At 46.5% G+C, this 18,511-nt stretch overlaps 1 long non-coding RNA gene across 1 annotated transcript; it reads left to right on the forward strand.

Moving 5' to 3' along the window:
• Positions 1–15,350: 15,350 nt before the first annotated feature.
• Positions 15,351–18,062, forward strand: LOC147352599 (uncharacterized). Its single transcript, XR_015148272.1, has 3 exons — positions 15,351–15,474; positions 16,063–16,212; positions 16,563–18,062. It is a non-coding gene; the product is annotated as an uncharacterized LOC147352599 (long non-coding RNA).
• Positions 18,063–18,511: the final 449 nt, after the last annotated feature.

Here is an 18,511-nt window from a genome sequence, read left to right on the forward strand (position 1 = left end):
CTTGAGAATTCCAAACTGTCCTGGCTAGAAAGAAGAGATGGTTCAAACTGGCGAATGGCAGCACCCACAGCCAACATCTGTGGCCATGGATGTCCAGGGTGTCAGGAAAGAGTTGTTTTACTTGATATAGAAGTGATGTTTGGACCACAAGGGTCAGGCCCCCAGGGCACCTGCGTGTCATGACTCATCTGTCTTTCCTGGGCCCAGAATGGGGGGTGGGGTGGGAGCTAAGGTTGGGAATGACAGAGGGGATGCTCTTGGGGTGGGAGAGCAGACCCTCAATGACCTGGCTTTCCTGGAGTGACTGCAATCCACAAGCTGGGGGCTTCAGGCTGTAGGAAACATCTCTCACTACCCACCACCTACCACCCTGAGGTCCCATCCATCCTTCCACATTCGTCCATTGCCTCCTCTCTCCTTACTCATCCCCTCCTCTCCTCCCTTCCCACAAGATTAGGTCCACAGGCCTTGGCTGTGGACCACAAGCAGACGCTCCCCCTTATCTGGGTTTTTCAAACTGGACTTTTTGGGACTTCTGTGGTAGTCCAGTGGCCAAGACTCTGTGCTCCCAACGCAGGAGCCCTGGGTTCGATCCCTGGTCCTGGAACTAAACCCTATGTGCTGCAGCGAAAGGGTTCACATGCCGTAGCTAAAGATCAAGAGCCCCAGGCCGCAATGAAGATTGAAGATCCCACGTGCCGCCACCCAGTGCAGCCAAATAAATATTAAAAAAAAAAAAAAAAGATGTAAAAAAGATGTATTTAACTGACGGATCAAATAAATACCTTTAAAAATAAATAACTTTAAAAAGTAAGCTGGACTTTGCTACTGAGCCTGGCCAGTGCGTGGACAGGTTTTCTAAGGCCAGCGCACACGCTGCAGAGAGGAAGGGAGAGTCTTCGGCACACCACCCCTCCCTCTGGAGGGATGAGGGGTGGCCTCTAGGAAGCGGTGTGGATCCGAAGTTCTCAGCCTCCGCGCCAAGTTTCTGAGACATGCCCACGTCACAGTTCAGTGCCGCCCCACCGGAATCTGAACTATCTTGTCTGCCGGGCAGTTACAAATTAATCTCTCGTCATCAGTGATTAACTTATTCGAGCCCCGGGAGCTGCTGAACCAAAACAGCCCCTTGGGGTGAAGAGCGTCCAGCATCGTGAGGCTGTGGATGTGCCTGTGACCCTCCTCTGGGCCTCGTGCTGTGTCAGCAGGGGAGCAGGGAGACCAGCGTGGGGTTCCCCCCCTCCCCCGGGCACTGCTGCTCTGGGACACTCACAGGGCCCCTCAGTGTGGCTTGGGGGCCAAGGGCTGGATTGGCTTTTTTCAGTGTGTTTGTCTGCAAGAAACGTTTTAAAAATGGAATTGGGGGCTTCGCTGGCCATCCAGTGGTTGAGGGTCTGCCTTGCAGTGCAGGGGACACGGGTTCGATCCCTGGGCCCAGAGGATCCCACATGCCACAGAGCAGCTAAGCCCTCGAGCCACAATTACTGAGCCCATGTGCCTAGAGCCTGGGTTCGCCAACAAGAGACACCACCGCAAGGTGCCCAGGCACCGCAACTAGAAAGGAGCCCCCGCTCGCCACAACAGGAGAGAAGCAAGCACAGCAGTGAAGGCCCCATGCAGCCAGACAGAAATGAACGGACACGTGAATCAGGAAACAAACAAAAAAATAGGATTGGGGTGGGCTTATCCTTTGGGAACAAGATACAACTGAATACAGACAGCCTGCGACTGACAAGAAAGAACGGGAAGCCAAATTTTGGAAATCGCTCGGATGTTGCGGGGACCAATGGGTCATCTCTCAGAGTATAAACTGTCTCAGTGGAAGAGGCCCTGGAGTTTTTGTGGGTCTGAACTTCCCAGTCCTACAGAAACCGAGAAAGAGGGCTCGACTCACCTAAGGTCACTGTAGCGCCGACAGGAGAGAGACCACGTGTCACATTGTGCTCACACATCGGATAAAAACTCACTTCCTCGTCAACCTGAGGACAGGCAGCCTAGCACTCTCTCTGGAAAAAAGATCAGGGAATCCTCCCACACAGCACTTCTACCATTTGAAGGTGTTCAAAGTCAAGTTTCCCTGCTTTTTCTGAGTAATTCTGAAAAATCTAGTCTCCTTTCTTAGTTCTGGGGCTTTTCAGCAATTTATGTCACCTCAGTGGTCATCCCCCTGTTCCAAACCCATAATCCCCCACCTCACCATGAGAAAAACATCAGACAAACCCCAATGTAGGGCCATTCCACCAAGAACGGTCCCAGTCCTCCTCAAAGCCAGCCAGGTCATCAGAAACAGGGAAGCCTGAGATAGCATCACAGATGAGCAGAGTCTAATGAGACAATGTTAATTAAATGCAGTGAGGTGTCCTGGGTGGGATCCTAGGACAGGAAATGGCCATCAGGGAAAAGATAGCGAAATCTGAATACAGGGCAGAGTTTAGTCAATAGTAAGGTAACAATGCTGACTCCTTAGTTGGAACAAATGTTCCACAGTATGTAAGATGTTAACAGTGGGGACAACTGGGGGATGGGTGTGCGGAAATTCTCTACCATCTCCGCAGCCTTCCTATACACCTAAAACTATTTCAAAGTAAAGCATTTACTTAACAATTTTTAAAATGGTCCCTATGATTGGAACCTTTCTGAGATGTTTAATCACAGGGCTCATAATGTGTGGAGTAACAAGCATCGGAGCGAGGAAAACAGGAACAGGGAGAGAAGGAGGGAAGGAGAGAGGAGAGAGGCAGGCAAGAGGACAGGGTGAGAGGGAGCAGGAAGGCAGCGAAAAGTACAGACTTCAAAAGTAACTGTCACTGGACTCCCCGGCAATCCAGGGGTTAAGATTTTGTACTTTCCAGGTGGCTCAGCAGTGAAGAATCCTCCTGCCAGTGCAGGAGATGTGGGTTCAGTCCCTGATCTGGGAAGACCCCACACGTGGCAGAACAACTAAGTTCATGCTCCACAACTGTTGAGCCCGTGCTCTAGAGCCCAGGATCACGATACAGAGCCACGTGCCACAGCTACTGAAGCCCGAGCATCTTACGGCCGGTGCTCCACAAGAGAAGCCGTAAGATGAGGAGCTCTGCACTGCAGCTAGAGAGCAGCCTCCCACTTGCAACAACTGGAGAAAAACACTCACAGCAATGAAGACTCAGCACAACCAAAAATAAATAAATAGATAAAATTATTTTTAAAAAAAATTTTATATTTTCAATCCAGGGAGTGTGGGTTCACCCCCTGGTCAGGGAACTAAGAGCCCACATGCAGCACGGCGCCAAAAAAAAGTATGTCATATAGAGATTAAACAGCAAATTGGCACACATAAATCCCACCTTCTGAACAATTACATTAAATGTAAACGGATTTTTTTTTTAAAGTAACAGTCTAGCCACCCACGAACTGTGGTGTTGGAGAAGACTCTTGAGAGTCCCTTGGACTGCAAGGAGATCAAACCAGTCAATCCTAAAGATCAGTCCTGAATATTCATCGGAAGGACTGATGCTGAAGCTGAAACTCTGATACTTTGGCCACATGATGTGAAGAACTGACTCACTGGAAAAGACCCTGATGCTAGGAAAGATTGAAGGCAGGAGGAGAAGGGTTGGATGGCATCACTGATTCGATGGACATGAGTTTGAACAAGCTCCGGGAATTGGTGAGGGACAGGGAAGCCTGGCATGCTGTAGTCCATGGGGTTGCAGAGTCAGACACAGCTGAGTGACTGAACTGAACTGAGCCACCAATGGCTGCACAAACAGAAGGTGGAATATTCAGAGTGGGATAATATTGGCCATAAAAAGGAATGGAGCCCTGGTCCAACATGGATGAGCCTTGGAAATACTACACTAAGTGAAAGAAGTCACTCACAGAAGACCACATTATTGCATGATCTCATTTGTGTGAAATGTCTAGAAAAGGCAAACCCAGAGGACAGGAAGCAGATGAATGGCTTCCAGAGCTTGGGGGCAGGGAGGGCGACCAGTGATTGCTAATGGGCGTGGGGTTTATTGTGGGGCTGATGAAAATGATCTGCTATGAGACAGTGGTGATGGTTGTACAACCTTGTGAATATATAAAACCACTCAACTGTCCACTTTAAAAGGGTGCACTTTATGATGTGTGAACTACATAATAAACTGAAACATACAATGAAAATGTTAAAAAGTAGATACAACTTAGTCTGTTTCTTCAAGGAGCGCTTGGTGTCCTGTGGGAGACATTTCAGTCCAGGTGATTGTAAGCCTTTCCCCTTGTCAGTAACCTGCACGGGACAGGAGCCCTGATGGTTATATTATTATTATTATTATTATTTGGCTGTGCCCTGCGGCATGCTGGATCTTAGTTCCATGACCAGGGATCAAATCTGTGCTTCCTGTACTTAGAACACTGAGTCTTAACCACTGGACTACAGGGGAAGTCCAGATTTGTTCATTACTGATTCCAGCACCCAGCACAGTGCCTGGGCCCTAACAAGCTCTCAAGAAATACTTGTTGAATGAAAGAGTAAGTGTGTTAAGTCCTATGACAGATCACAGAGGAGAGGCTAAAGGTGCTTGGGAAAACCTAGTGTGCTCTGGAAAACCACAGGCTGTGACATAGACAAGGTTGACCGTACCAGGACACTGTAAAGATTTTCAAAACCCTCCCCAGTGACTAATCCATGTGACCCTGAATCACCAAGCAAAGTCTTGCAAAATTGCCTCCTTCCAGCCACCACCTATGCCTGCTCCTTGGGACCCCTTCTTCTGGACACCCACGGATTCACTCTGGAAAGAGATGTATATGCACACACTCCCGCTTCTGATTGTGTGTGCTGAGAAGGAGAGCAGAGGCCAGTGTCAATGGCAGTGGGGTGAGAAGGACATGGGCCTGGGACAGAGGCAGATCCCAGAAGGCTTCCCAGAGGAGGTGACATTTCAGCATGAGGGGCGGTCAGATAGGAGCAATGAATTGATTCTGCAACACAGTTTCTGGGTTGGTTTATCTCCACTATTCCTTTCACCAGTGGTTGTTTCCTGTTGCTCTTTCCAGGGAGGGCTCCACAGATCCTTAGAGACAGCCTTTAATATCCTCACCAAAGCCCCAGTAAGTCTCCCCAAGGTGACTCAGCTACCCAAAGGTAAGTGTCATAAAAACCAAAACTGCCTTTTGACCTCCTTGACCCAGCCAGAAGGAAGTGAATATTTTTGAAAATCTTAAGGGCCTCAACATACTGGGCGGCTGTGGCTGGCAATGGAGTGTCATTGACATGTGAGTGACTTGGCAGAGAGCTCTCCATCATAAGCCTGAGTAAAAGGCAAAGGAATCTGCAGCACTATGCATTGTAGTCTTGGCAGAATATCAGAGCAGGAAGAGCCCAGGATTTGCAGTCAGAGAACGCTGGGTGTGAAAAACAGCTGTGCCGCTCACCAGCTGTGTCCTTGCAGGAAATATTTACACCAATCCTGAGCCTTAGTTTGCTTGTGCGTAATACGGGCTTCCCAGGTGGTGCTAGTCGTAAGGTGAAAATCACTCAGTCGTGTCCGACTCTTTGCGACCCCATGAACTATACAGTCCATGGAATTCTCCAGGCCAGAATACTTCCCAACCCAGGGATCGAACCCAGGTCTCCCACATCGCAGGCAGATTCTTTACCAGCTGAGCCACAAGGAAAGCCCAAGAACACTGGAGTGGGTAGCCTATCCCTTCTCCAGCATCTTCCCAACCCAGGAATTGAACCGGGGTCTTCTGCATTGCAGGTTGATTTTTTTTACCAGCTGAGTTACCAGGGAATCCATCTATCAATGCAGGAGACATAGGAGATGCAAATTCAATCCCTGGATCAGGAAGATCCCCTGGAGAAGGGCACAGCAACCCACTCCAGTATTCTTGCCTGGAGAATCCCATGAACAGAGGAGCCTGCCGGGCTACAGTCCATAGGGTCACAAAGAGTCAGACATGACTGAAGCGACTTAGCATGCATGCGTGCAAAATGGTGATATAGTCCCCAGCCAGCTAGGGTTGCTCTGAGAGTTAAAGAGGATAGTGTGTGTGCAAACCATCCTGATCAATAAGGGACCATCAAAAATTGCAGGTATTAGTTTTCACTATTAAAATTGTTATTATGATAGAGACACCTTGTCCATTTGGAGGGTATTATGAAATTCAATTTCTATCCCCCAAATTCTCTCTCCCCCTCAGGTTTATTCTAAAACCTATTCAGAGAACAAATTGAGCTCTGGAATTTTCTCCCAGGCTAAACTGCCAGGGGAGTTTCTATATCATTTTGTAAGGAGCATTTATGATGAAATCACAGAACCACAGACACTGAATTGGCTGCAGGGAAGCTCCTTTGCCTTTCAGCCTGGTCTGTAAAGCAAAAGAACCCAGAAAGGGCCTCAGTGAATATGCTGAGGTTTTGTCCGTAAAATATCTCAAGTTCTAGGGTGAAATCTGATTTCAGTTTTCGGAAATCTGACCATCTCTTACTGTTGTCAGCTTGGTCTTTAGAGTAACCCCACGTGGATGTATAAACTCACATGATTTAAATAGGAGAAAAAGAGAAGAGAAGGAAGGGCAAGGGAAGAGAAGGGAAAGACAGAGGCTGAAGTGGGAAGGCACAGGCACTCGGACTTTTAAAAACACCCCTGGTGAGAATGTTCAGTCGCTCAGTTGTGTCCAGCTCTTTGCAACCCCATGGACTATAGCCCACCAGGCTCCTCTGTCCATGGGATTCTCCAGGCAAAAGTACTGGACTGGGTTGCCACTTCCTCCTCCAGGGGATCTTCCCAACCCAAGGATCGAACCCACATCTCTTATGTCTCCTGCATTGGCAGGCGGGTTCTTTTCCACTAGCACCACCAGGTGAGAATGGATATGTTTATTTTGGCTGAGTTGTCTGTCTGAAACTATCACAACACTATTGAGAAATGGAGGATTTCCTGCCATGTCAATAAATAAGGATGTCGCAGGCATCAGCGATTCCAGCCCTCCGAAAGTGAATTTCTGAGCCCAGAGGGCAACCAGAAAGAACAATGCCTGCTATCTAGCAGCCTTAGAGCTGCAGCCACTCCCTACAGTGAGCACTAAGGAGCTGAGGGGATGTGAACACACTGGATACTGGCCCCAGATAGCTGAGATGCATATGAAAGGCATGATTTCAGTAAGCCCAGACTCTAGCCATCTTCCCATACATAGAAAAGCGCTAAATTCCTTAACTTGAGATATCTGGTTTTCCTTAACAATAATCTTCTGATGTGCAGACTAGCTGCCCTCCCACACCCCCTCCACCTCCCCACCTTCCAGCACCCCCTCCCCTCCCATTGCAAACTTCTATATAATCTGACTCCTCCCCACCGCCTCCTCCTTGGAACAGTTCTCTCAGGGTCACTTGAGATGCTGTCTCCCCAGGCTTGAAGTCCTAAAAATTCCCACCAAATAAAACGTAGCTCTTAGCTTTTAGCTTGTGACTATTTCTTAAGTTGACACTATTAATCAATGATGCGTGCATGCATGCTCAGTCATGTCCAACTCTTTGTGACCCCATGGACTGTAGCTCGCTGGGCTCCTCTGTCCATGGAGTTCTTGAGGCATGAATACTAGAGTGGGTAGCCATTTCTTTCTCCGGTGGATCTTCCCAACTCAGGGTATCAAACCCAGGTTTCGTGCATTCCAGGTGGATTCTTTATTATCTGAGCCACCAGGGAAGCCCTGTTAATCAGCTATATCCCGATACAAAATAAAAAGCTAAAAAATAAAAACAATTAGGTTTAAAAGGCAAAAAACACCCCAAGTGATAGCAACGTGCAGCTAGAGGCCCATCAGATCGGACCAGTTCCCTTTGGCACTTGCCCTGTACTCTCTTGGTAAAATAGTAAACAGGAAATACTTGCTTCCTCCAGTCTTCATGCAGGCCTGGCTGGGTTTAATAGAATTGCACCAGCCTGACATTTACTGTACCTGATGGATATGGCTGGATGCCACATGCTTATTGTAAAGCATCACCAGGAACGCTGGGGACCACAACAGACCAGGACAAGGTCTGGGTGTTTGCCTTTAGGTATTAACGGAGGAGCCCAGAGCCTCAGCCCAGGGAGGGTTGCTGTTTAAACATTGGCCAATTTACCAAGGATTTCAGATATTTGCTGGACATTTTAAGGGGTTAACCTGATCACAGACAGCACACCCAAAGAAGTAAGTAAAAAAAACTTCTTTAAGAATTTAAAAAATTAAGCCTAGTTGTTTCTCTTCAGCTTTCTGGTTTGCAGTTTTCAAGTTGTTTCCTCTTCGTGTAACCACTAGATGGTGCACATCACAAAATATTCGCCCTGAAGTGGGGCTGCATTTATCATTTTTGTGGTGACTAGAAGGGAATCAGAGGTAAGGTTGCCAGATTTAGCAGATAAAAATAGAAGACTCCCAGTTAAATTTCAATTTCAGATCAATGAATATTGCGTGGGACACACACTAAAAAATTACTTATTTCTCTGAAATTCAAATTTAACTGGATTGCCTTTAATTTAACTAAGTAAGTGTTAATTGCTCAATTGTCAACTTTTTGTGACCCCCATGGGCTGGGATTTTCAGGCAAGAATATTGAAGTGGGTAGCCATTCCTTTCTCCAGTGGGTCTTCCCAACTCAGGATATCGAACCCAGGTCTCCTGCATTCCAGGTGGATTCTTTATCATCTGAGCCACCAGGGAAGCCCTATTAATCGGCTATATCCCAATGCAAGATGAAAAGTTAAAAAATAAGGTTTAAAAGGCAAAAAAACACCCCACACATAGGATTTTTCAGGCAAGAAGATTGAAGTGGGTTGCCATTCCTTTCTTCAGAGGATCTTCTTGACCCAGGGATTGAACCCAGGTGTCCTGTATTGCAGGCTTATTCTTTATTGTCTGAGCCACCAGAGAAGCCCTTCCTGTATTTTACCCAACAATCTTAATCAGAAGGGACTTTAGAAAATAAGTAGATAATCGCTAGCTCTCTCAGCTATGTCAAATACTAGAATTTGGGCTGGCATACTTCAAGGGATATGAAAGCAACATGAAACAAGTCAGCAATTATTACAGCACAATCTCAACATCTGTGGTGTGACACAGTCTTCAGGGGCCAAAGCCCTAATGGTTAACTCAACTCCCTGGTTTGCTCCACATCACTGCACACATCCAGCTGTTCCTGCCCTGTCGTACCTCTTATGGAATCAAGGTAAACTTCTGGAATACTCCAGCAGTTTGGAATACTCTGTGGCTTTCCTTGGCTCGAATGCCACTTTCCTGTACGTCTCCTAGCTTTTAAAGTTGGATCAACGTTGCTTTGAGGCGCACAGTCTCAGTGTTCAATGGGACAGAAAACAGTGTTCGTTTGTAAGAAAAGCAAGTTTTCCACGTTGAACAAATTTTGGTGACAAACATGAAAAGATTAGTGCTGTACCTCCTAGCCACAGCTGACCTCCCATGGGCAGCCTCAAGTTTAATATTTCATCGGAAAGAAAGCAGGAATTTTACCTGCATTCCGAGCTCTTTTTTTGACATGAACTGGCCAATCTCTCTGCTTGACCACAAGCTTTCTACAGGCGGGGACCATCTTTACAGCATCTTGCACAGAGAAAAGCTGAAGGACCATCTTGAATCCACATGCACTCAAAGTTCCCTGAATAGGTGTTGTACTCAATGCCCTTTCCAGACAGACTGGCTGTCGCAGTTCTGTAATCTAAGCTGTGGTCCGCCTCGTCCCCTCGCAGGACAATGGGGTCCCTGAAGAGAAGAAGGAAGAAGGAAGAAAATGGAGAAACTCAGAATGCAAAATGAATGTTAAAGGCTACCCAGCTGCAGCCCACTCTGATACTTGACTATTCTGTGCTGAGCAGGGAAAGGAAGAACTGATGGTCAGAAATCTGTCTCAAACCCACTGTTAGGATCTTGTTTCTTTCCCTACGAGATAACTGCTTGCCGGAGTAGATACACAGAAGAGCACATAGCTGAGAGAAGCCATTCGTTTCTTTTCCCTAGATCCACATCTTTTTAACAGCTTTACTGAGATATAGGCTTTCCTGGTGGCTCAGATGGTAAAGAATCTGCCTGCAGTGCAGGAGACCTGAGTTCAATTCCTGGGTCGGGAAGATCCCCTAGAGAAGGGAATGGCAACCCACTCCAGTATTCTTGCCTAAAGAATTCCATGGATGGAGGAGCCTGGTGGGCTATGATCCATGGGGTCGCAAAGAGTCAGACAAGACTGAGTGACTAACACTTTCACTTATTCAAATACAGTTCACATATTTAAAGTGTACAATTAAATGGTTTTCAGTCTATTCACAGAGTTGTGCGACCGTCACTACAATCAATATTAGAACATTTTCATCACCTCCCAAAGAAACCCCCCTACCTATTAGCAGCCACATGTCATTGCTCCCAATGTCCACCCTTTCCCCCAGGCCTAAGCAATCATTAACCTACTTTCTGTCTCTACAAATTAACCTACTCTGAACACTTCACATGAGGGGAATCATATAGCATGTAGTCTTTTCTGTCTGGTTTCTTTCACTTAGCATGAGGCCCTCAAGCTTCCTCCATGCTGTAGCATGGGTCAGTACTCCATTCCTTTTTCTGCTTTTATTTATCTGCTCATTCATTCACTGATGGGTATTCTGGTGATTTCTACTTTGGGACTGTTGTGAATAATCTTCAAGTGAATCTTCATGTACCAATTCACAATCTTTTTTTTTTTTTTTTGCTGCCTTATTTGTGACATGTGGAAGCTTTCATTGCAGCATGTGAACTCTTAGTTGTAGCGTGTGGGATCTACCTCCCTGACCAGGGATCGAACCCAGGCCCCCTGCACTGGAAGCCCAGAATCTTAGCCATTGGATCAGCAGGGAAGTCCGTGCAATCCATTCTCGACTCTGCCTCATATCTTGTGACTGCATTGAGAAGGGTCAACTCTCTTTCTTGCTTCTAGAAACTCATTCAAAGTAGAAAGGCCCCCTGGGGATGTTGCCCCCACCATAAGAACAGAAAGAGAAGAATCATTTAGCTGGAGGAGAGGGGACACCTGGGAGCCAGGGATCTCTTCTCTGTAGATTCCTGACAACTTAGGTGAGTTCCTGGGCTCTGAGGAGTTTGAAGACGATGTGAGGTTTTACCATCTGCAGAATAGGTACACGATCCCTCCACTTCCTCCCAGCAGCCTCTCATTAAGACATCCACATCTTGGGAAATTTGAATCCCAAAGTAACACCATAGATAGACAGCCTCTTAAGAATGGTCAGACAGTGACACGTTTGGGAAATTTCTGCCCTCTGAAATATCCTGAATTCCTTAGGTCAACCCATGGATAAGGGTGAACAAGAACAGAGCCTGCATTTTTCAGATTTTCCTCACAGTCCTCACAAGCCATAACGGTCCTTGAGAGGAAGCTGAGCCCTCCTCCTTGGAAGGGACGGGAGGAATGAAGATTGGCTGGAGTGAGTCACCCTTCCTCTCCTGCCAAGAGGTGCCCACCCTGGAACTCTGCCCATCTGTCTGGATTCATTCTGCACAACCTTCTGAGCACCTCCTGTTTGCCAGATGCTGCAGATAAAGATATCGCATCTATTGGCAAGTGAGGAAACTGAGACTCAGAGTTCCCAAGACAACACAGCAAGTGACACGGTAGACATCTTTTTACTTTATTTTTAATGGAAGGATAATCGATCTACAGTACTGTGTTGATTTCTGCTACACATCAACCTGAATCAGCCATAAGCATACATCTGTCCCCTCTCTCTTGAACCTCCCTCCCACCTCCCACCCTCTCCCGCCCCTCTAGGTTATTACAGAGCCTTGTTCGAGTTCTGGAATCACACCGCAAATTCCCTTGCTCTCTATTTGACAAATGGTAGCGTATATGTTGGGGTTTCCCTCATACCTCAAGTTGGTAAAGAATCTGCCTGCAATGCAGGAGACCCCGGTTTGATTCCTGGGTCGGGAAGATCTGCTGGAGAAGGGATAGGCTACCCACTCCAGTATTCTTGGGCTTCCCTTATGACTTAGCTGGTAAAGACTCTGCCTGCAATGTGGGAGACCTGGGTTCAATCCCTGGGTTGGGAAGATCCCCTGGAGAAGGGATATGTTTCCATGTTACTCTCTCCATTCATCCCACCCTCTCCTTCTTCCTCCCCACCCCTGTCCATAAGTCTGTTCTTAACGTCTTGCAGCAGAAATTTTAACCTAAGCAGGCTAACTACAGGGAAGCCATTAGAGAAACTTCCATAATGATTAAAATAATCTACTCTCAAGGAGATTATCATATAGTGAGGAGAAGATTAAATAAACAAAAAGTCAACAGGCAGATTGGTACTAGAGGTTGAGTAACACAGAGAAATCCTGGGGGTAAAACCAAGGGGACTTGAACCAGTGGTGGGAGGAGGGGATCACAAGGTGGTCAAGGAAGTTCCCCCCAAGATACCAAGGTTTGAATAAAAAGGAAGAATCTACCAGGGAAAGGAGGGGAAGAAGGGTTTCCTTGCAGAGAGAGAGGAGCAGGTATGAAGGCTCCAAAGTGGCAGAGAGCTGTAAGAAGTCTGTGGATGACCGATGCTTGGAGCAGAGGGTATGAGCAGCCATCCAGAGTGTGAGTGATGGGCAGGGGTCAAAAGCAAGGGGCCTTCCTATCACACTGAAAGTTGGATTTTATTCTGAAACTTAGAGGGAACGATTGGAGGATGTTTAAACTGATGGATGTTAAAACTCGATCAAGTTTGCTTGAGCAACACTGTGGAACACGGACTGGAAGGGAGACAGGCGGAAGCTGCAAATAAACAAACTTCTTCCAAAGCGGCTGGGGCCTGTAGAGTGTTCTCCAGGGAAATCACACTGCCGTCGCAGTGGTGTGGTCCACGTGGTCTTCCTGGGTCGGCCCTTGTCCTCTTCTTGTCCTTGCCTTGGAGTAGACTGCGGTATAAAGATCCTAAGAAAACTTGCTTTACAGGTAACGTTTCTGAGTTCACGTGAGTCTGAAATATTTTCATTGTGCCCAGTCATTTTTCCCTCCTTCTCCTTTCTTTCTTTTTTATTTGGCTGCACTGGGTCTTAGTTCCAGCACGCAGGATCTTTAGCTGCAGCTTGCAAACCCCTGGTTGCGGCATGTGGGATCTAGATCCCTGACCTGGAATGGAACCCAGGACCCTGCATCGGGAGTGAGGAGTCTTAGCCACTGGACCCCCAGGGAAGTCCCTGCGCCCTCACTCTAGACAGAGAGAACTTCCCTCAGAACCTCAGGCATTGTTCCATTGTCTCGTGGTGACTGCAGCCTGCTTCTCTTTCCTTGGACCTCACATTTGAAAGAATGAGCCCCTGCGATTCTCTGCAGCATCACACTCCAGCCCCACTGGCTTTCTCATCATCCCTTGCATGTATCAAGTTTTACCTACCGATTTGTTTCTTCTTCCTGGAATTTTCTTCCCCAACTCTGCTCATGGTTGGCATCCTTTCATTTATCAGATTTGAGCTCAAATCTGTCAGTTTTGAAGGGTCTTCCCTTACTAACTTAGCTAAACTAGCAAATATGAGTTGTGCAAAAAAAAAAAAAAAGATTCATCCAATTAATTTTAAATGATTCATTAATTGGCTCATTTTAACTAGGATTCTGTGAGAATTGCTCAGAAAGGAGTTAGTATTTGGGTTAGGCCAAATTTTCAATCTAATTGGGCTATGCATATGGGAAAAAATGAATCTCAAATTCCTACCTCATATAATACAGAAAAATTTATTCATATGACTTAAGAAATCTAAATGTAAAAGAAATACTGATAAATATTTTAGAATAAAACATAAAATGCCACTAGTAATTTGACAGATATTGTATTGAATCTATAGATTGCCTTGGATTAGTTTAGTTCACTCAGTCATGTCCGACTCTTTGAGACTTCATGGATTGCAGCACACCAGGCTTCCCTGTCCATCACCAACTCCTGGAGATTGCTCAAACTCATGTCTATCAAGTCGGTGATGCCATCCAACCATCTCATCCTCTGTCGTCCCCTTCTCCTCCTTCCTTCAATCTTTCCCAGCATCAGGTCTTTTCCAGTGAGTTGGTTCTTTGCATCAGGTGGCCAAAGCATTGAAGTTTCAGCTTCCGCATCAGTCCTTCGGATGAATATTCAGGACTGATCTCCTTTAGGATGGACTGGTTTGATCTCCTTGAAGTCCAAGGGACTCTCAAGAGTCTCCTCCAACACCACAGTTCAAAGGCATCAATTCTTCAGCGCTCAGCTCTCTTTATGGTCCAACTCTCACATCCATACATCTGTTTATGTCGTCTTCAATTTCCTTCATCAGAGTCTTATAGTTTTCAGACTGTTAATTTTTTAAGGGCATCGTTTTGCCAAAGAGACCTCAAACCTGTCCCACAACGGTCTGTGAGAAGGATTTCCAAGCCCCCAAATTCACATGATAGAAAGAGGGCTGCTAAAACAGCGCTGAACCCCAAAGGGGCATCCTTCATGATGCACACATCATATGGGCCATGAAGGACAATTCACAGAAGAGACTTTTCCAAAGTGACAAGCAGGAGCCACAGAGGGCAGAGGGCAAAGGGGAGCCTTTCACAGGGCAGAACTGGGGCAGATACATACTTGCTGCCAGGGTAGGACGTCCATGTGATTTCTGCGCAGTATGACATGGGTTATGTAAGGACAGTGACCACTGAGAGTTGTTTCTTGTTCTTTTATTTTCCAAATGAGACTTTTTACTGTGATTACTCTGTTCTCTCTCCATTACAGTTTATGGCGTGTATAACAGTGGTTAAATATAACCACTTAGCCTCACTGGACCACACAGGACCAAAAGACCTCCACTTGCAAGGTTCTGTTCCAGAGAACCAGACTGGGTGAAACTGTGCCTCATCCCTTTAGGAAAAGAGGTTGCTTGTGTTTATGTAGAGAGTGGGTATTTTTGAAGATATATTTATGGGGATATAGGTGAGTGTGGCTATTGAGTAGTTAAAGGGCATGGACTGTGCTAGATTGATACTGTTTTTGCAACTCAGCATCCACTTACTTTACTTCTGATAAAATAACTCCTTCAAGTGTGGTTTGGTTGGCATCATGATCCTGCCACCCACATCTAGGGATGGGCCTTGATCCTCTTCAGGTGTGTCTTATCCCCTGGCTATGTAAAGAGACAAAACCTGATGCTGGGAAAGACTGAGGTGGAAGGAGAAGGGGGCAACAGGATGAGATGGTTGGATGGCATCACCAACTCAGTGGACTTGACTTTGAGCAAACTCTGGAAGATAGTGAAGGGCAGGGAAGCCTGGCGTGCTGCAGTCCATGGGGTCAAAAAGAGTCAGACACAACTTAGTGACTGAATGACAACAACAACATAAAGAGAGCCAGTGAAATTGGATCCGTGTGCAGAGTTTGGAAAGAGAAGAGCCTCTCACTTCTTCTCCACCTCTCTTCAACAGAAGTTAGTGGACAAAGGACCTCCCTTCCTCTGGATGACATCCTGTTAAGACGTGAGGTTTGTGGTCCCTGCAGGGATGGGAAAGAGCTGGCCCTTGGTGACATTCCTTGAATGTAATCATCACCTGAATCAATCCTATCTCAGCCCTTTTCAGTTGCAGAAGTTGTAATAGCTCCAAGTGGTTTGAGCCAGTTTGAGACAGGTTCTCTGTCCCTTGCAACATAAGAAGTTCTTCCAGGGACACTGTCAGGATTTCGTGCTTCTGTCTTTTTTTTTTTTTTTAATTTGGCTGTGTTGAGTCTTAGTTGCAGCATGCAAGGTTTTCGTTGCATCATGTAGGATCTTTCATTGTGGCTCACAGACCCTCTAGTTGCGGCCTGTGGACTTAGTTTCTCCAAGGAATGTGGGATTTTAGTTCCCTGACCAGGGATTGAACCTGCGTCCCCTGCCTTGCAAGGAAGATTCCTAACCACTGGACCACCAGGGAAGTCCGGCTTTTACCTTTTAAAAATAAAACCTGTTGTTTATCAAGAGCTTTGTGGTTTAAAGGTATTTGCATAGACTTACCTCTTGACCTTGTCACCACCCCTGTAGGGCAGGCAGACCTTACAGTATCATCCTCTTTCTTTTTTTTTTTTTTACTAGATGAGGAAACCGGGATGAGATTCCATTTTGCCCAAAGACATCCAGCCAGAAATTAGAGGAGCTGGAGCTTGGACCCAGGTCTGACTCCAGGAAAAATTCTCCCCTGGAGGGGTGGCTCAGAAACCATTCTAAACACAGCAAGTAAAACAAGTAAGTAAGCTCCCAACCCACCTGATTTCCTTTTCATCAAAAATTCTCCGCAGCAGAGCCTGGATGCTGGTTCCGAGCCCCAGCACACTTGCTTCTGCAGGAGGGGAAATGGCTCCGTTTGAGATATCTCTGGTGCAGTCAAGCGAGAGGTCATTTTCCCTTGTGGTTTCATTGATTTTATGACAAGGGAGTCTGTGATCTTAGTTGGAAATATTTCTGCTTCAAGGAGAGAGACGGGAGGGATCGGTCCTGTCTGTAGGCCAGTGACTCCCAGGGACCTTCTTAATTTAGGGATTCCTCTTCCTCTGCACCCCCCGCCCCACCTCCTCTGTCCATCTTCCTTTACACAGGGCAGGGCTGCGTGGGTGATGTATTTATGAGACTGGAGCTCCAGAGCCCACGTGGAGGAGTAAATTACAAGTGAATGCACCTCCAGGATGGGGCAGCCTCCCTTGCCCTGGCGGCACTTCAAAGCTTCCTGAAAATTCCCCCAAGAACAGTCAGTCTCGGCAGGGCCTCCCTGCGACTCTCTAATGGTTCTGTCGGACACCTGCGCAAGGATTCTCCACGATCTGCAAGCGTCCACCCATCAGTTTCCATGCCGTTTGGGCATTTAGCCACACCCCTTGGCAGAAGGAGGCTCTGAGACACAGCGACACTGAGGCTGTAACCTGCAGATGTCTGTCTGGGATTCCATCTACCCATCCACAAAGGGCCAGGAGTGTGTCTTGTCCGTCTTTGAACTCTCATCTCTAGCACAAATTATGGCACTAGCTGGGACTCAGTATCTTTCTATGGAAAGAGTGCACTATTTTGCTATCCTGGTCTTTGTGCCAAATTTGGTGAAAGTCCGTTTTGAATTTCCAACTCCTTGAGACCACAGAGAACAAAGAATTCAAGATTCTGATACATTGCATAGTGTCCAAACTGGCTCCTCAGTAACTTCCAGACATCAAAATAAACACTTTACTTTAGTGAAGCTGCTTACAATTTACAAAGCCCTTTTTCTTATAGCCTGCCATTATTCTCTGCAACAACCCACGAAGCTGGCATAGCAGCGTTCACCCCAGAGATGAGGGAACTGAGACACAGCGGTTGGGTAATTTCTCAGCTGGTAAGTGATAAAGTCAGGACTCAGACCCAGGGCTTTTCATTCTGAGCCCAGTGTTCATTCGACTCCATCATAACAAGGGCGGTATTTTTGTCCCTGCCTTCTGAGGGGCCCTGGAGGAGCTCCTGGAGAAGGAGGAAGAGGAAATCAAGATGAGAAGTCTCTGACTTTGCCTGGGGCAATGGAGAAAGAGGATGACGGTTGTCTCCACGCTTTTCCCATTTCCTGAGCACCTAATACACGCCAGCCTCCCTGCCGCATGCATGCCTGCTTCCAGGGGAAGATATCCAGGGAGGCTGATGCTTTAAGCCCCTCCCTTGTGCAGACCCCTCTAATGGTCCTGGGTAACAGGTGCCATCAATTCATTACACAAGACGCTTTGAAGTGCCCTGAGCACCTCTATAAGAGACACATGATAGTTTTCCACATTTGACAACAACCCCGAAGAAGTGCCTGACATTACAAATAATGAATTGTAAAGCTGAATCAAAGACTGATTTATCTTTCTCTCCTGACTATGGAAAACATTACAAAATCTTTGTCATGTTGAGAAGTGGTCAAAAATGTGCAGTCAAAATGTAGGAAAGATGATAAAGAGGTAATGCTTAGGTAATTGAATTTTTTAATTGTCATTTTTCTAGGTTTTGTGATAGTTCTAGTACTTACCAGCTTTGAAAATGTGTGTGTGTTTTTTTTTTTACCATTTCTAATTCTAAATAAATGTTCATTTTACACCTAACATCTAATTGTAACTTTGCCTTCTCTTTTCTTAAAGAGGGCCGTGTCAATTTTATAAGAGAATAGTACCCTGTACAATTTGGATCTGTCCCTCGGGAGGTCATCTCATTTAATTATTATAGTAAGTCAATGAGAGAATTACTATTATCTTCATTTTATAAATGAAGACACTAAGGTTTAGAGAGGAGAAGGCAATGGCACCCCACTCCAGTACTCTTGCCTGGAAAATCCCATGGACAGAGGAGCCTGGTAGGCTGCAGTCCATAGGGTCGCGAAGAGTCGGACACGACTGAGTGACTTCACTTTCACTTTTCACTTTCATGCATTGGAGAAGGAAATGGCAACCCACTCCATTGTTCTTGCCTGGCGAATCCCAGGGACGGCGGAGCCCAGTGGGCTGCCGTCTGTGGGGTCGCACAGAGTCGGACACAACTAAAGCGACTTAGTAGT

The sequence above is a fragment of the Bos grunniens genome, chromosome 19 (genome assembly GCF_055505025.1).
Source record: "Bos grunniens cultivar Pamir isolate PY7600 chromosome 19, Bosgru_T2T1.0, whole genome shotgun sequence".
NCBI lineage: Eukaryota > Metazoa > Chordata > Mammalia > Artiodactyla > Bovidae > Bos > Bos grunniens.